The sequence below is a fragment of the Octodon degus genome, unplaced genomic scaffold, assembly GCF_000260255.1.
Source record: "Octodon degus isolate 3935 unplaced genomic scaffold, OctDeg1.0 scaffold00005, whole genome shotgun sequence".
In the NCBI taxonomy this organism is placed as follows: domain Eukaryota; kingdom Metazoa; phylum Chordata; class Mammalia; order Rodentia; family Octodontidae; genus Octodon; species Octodon degus.
Window position 1 is genome coordinate 30331153 of NW_004524581.1, and position 2274 is coordinate 30333426.

The window sequence follows — 2274 nt, forward strand, 5'->3', positions numbered from 1 at the left end:
TTCGGCTTTCCCCTTCTTCCCCTCCCAACATGTCCCTGCGTGTGTTGCCAGCAGCAGGAACAGACGGCTTCCCTTGCAGAGTAGCGCAACTGGTCCTCCACTAGAACGCGCCATCCCACGCTCCACGCCTTCCTGTAAAAACGAGCGCTGGAGCCTGTGAGCATGCCGACCCTCCTGTGCTAATCGGTTCCTTCCTGAGCCCTGTGGAGGCGGGAAGGGCATCGGAGGCGGAGGCTGTAACCTTGTGCCAACCAATAAAAGCAGTGTTTCACACGCAGCCCTGTCGGTGTCTGGTGTCTTCTTTCCGGGTTGCCCATGAGCCCTTTCCATCAGTCGTCTGATGTCACTGCACTCCCCTGCCACATTCCCAGGGGTCACTTAGAGATCCAGGGTGACAGTGAAGGTTCACTGTCCCAGGAGTTAAGTACAGAGTGCACCAGGGAAGCCCGGGTGCTTCCGCTGTGGTCCTGGTACGGGTGTTGAGGACACGCGGCCTGCAAGGGCAGAAGGGAAAAAGGGTGTATCCAGGACAAGAGTGCACCAGGAGGAGGTGCTTTGCAGTGTGCGATGCCTTGAAAGGCAGGGCCTGCAGGGACCTTGGGGAGGCGGCATCTGAGCCATCGCCCATCTCCGCGGCTGGACCCAGAGAAGAGCATGCTCAGGTGTAGTGCAAAGTGCTACGATGGGGCTGGATTCTGTAAAGCCCCACGAGTAGGTCCCCACGAATCCAGCGTAGTGGGCCTGCTATCCTGTGATACCAGCCTGTCTGCTGAGGAAAGCTACAGGACACTAGAGACCAGACTGCTTCCAGGACAGAGCCAGAGCCAGAGCCTGGTGCAACTCGTGTGTGTCTGGAGCCCACTTGTGTGGTGACCAGCGTCACCGTGCTGGCTGGCTGCTGGCCATGGGCAGGCAGCAGTACTGTCCCACTGTCTGCAGCCCACCAGGGACAGGCTTCCTCTCAGGTGCAGGGGCACCACCCTTCCCCCTGACTTCACGTTGAACCCAGGACCTTCACACAGAGCTGTGTCCTCAAACCTTTTATGTTTTGAGTTTGGGGCTCACCACACCACCTGGGCTCAGACCTGCAATCCTGCTCTGCCTCCCGCAGGACGAAGTGTGTAGGCGGCTCCACCATGCCCAGCTCCTCCTAAGATGCTCCTCCTAAGGTGCTCCTCGCTGGCTCCCCGTTCCTGCCCAGCACATTCACGCTTCTGCCTGAGGGCTCTCTTGAGAGTCAGTGCAAGATTAGACTGTGCGTAGGCACTGAAGAAAGTGACAGTTGGGAAAGGGAAATCACCCCGGCCACCTCAGACTGGGCCTGGGGTGTCTTGGAATCTCCCTGCTAACCAAACTTACTAATTGGGCATTCATAATTTTATGGGCTGTACAATGCAAAGTGGGGTTTTCTGCAGCCTCTAGGACTTGGAGCTATAGCAAGAAACCCAGAGGCCCCTGAGCTCTTAGGTGTGGGTGGCAGGAAGTCAGTGCGAAGGACACCAGTGTGCCTCCTGCCCCTCCCCCCGGTTGGCACATGGGTGAGCTGGCTCCTGGCCCCAAGGCCTGATGGTGGAGCCTCAGCTTTGATTGCTTTCTGGTTCCAGGCAGACGTGGGACGTGAAGAGGGCATTTTCTCTCCATCTTGTGATCCCCAGCTAGCAGCTGTCATCTGAGCAGAGAGCTGGGAGGCAGCATCACTTGTGTCCTGAATACCAGTGATGTGCTAAACCCAGGACGCCCAGTCCTCAAACGCGTCTGCTGGGTAAACATGGCTTGAAATGGGAGCAGTGACAGCCGGGGGAGGAGCTGCCTTGGGAGGCAGGGCAGGAGTGGGTGACGTCAGGGTGCGCTGGGGAGGATGCTGCAGGGCTGGGGTGGGAGCAGGGGGCACAGAGGGGCAGGCAGACCATGAAAGGCTCTGTGCTAGGACAGCTGGCACGAGTGTTGGTGCTGGGCCAGGATACAGGCCTCAGACAAGTCATGGCCACCAGCTGCCAAGAGTGACAGGAAGCAGGGTGCTGGGGTGGTGGCACACGTCTAATCTCAGCTCTCCAGGAGACTGAGGCAGGAGGGTTGTACCTTTGGGGCTGCCTGGTAGTATTGTAAAACCTCGTCTCAAAAACTAAAAAGGGGGACTGGTGAGATGGCTCAGTGGTCTAAAGCACCTACTTGGAACAAACTTCACAAAGCACAGGGACCACGGTTCGATCCCCCAGCACCACATGCCAGCCAGCCTCGCCCCCTGGTGGGCTGAGCTGGCCACACACACACACA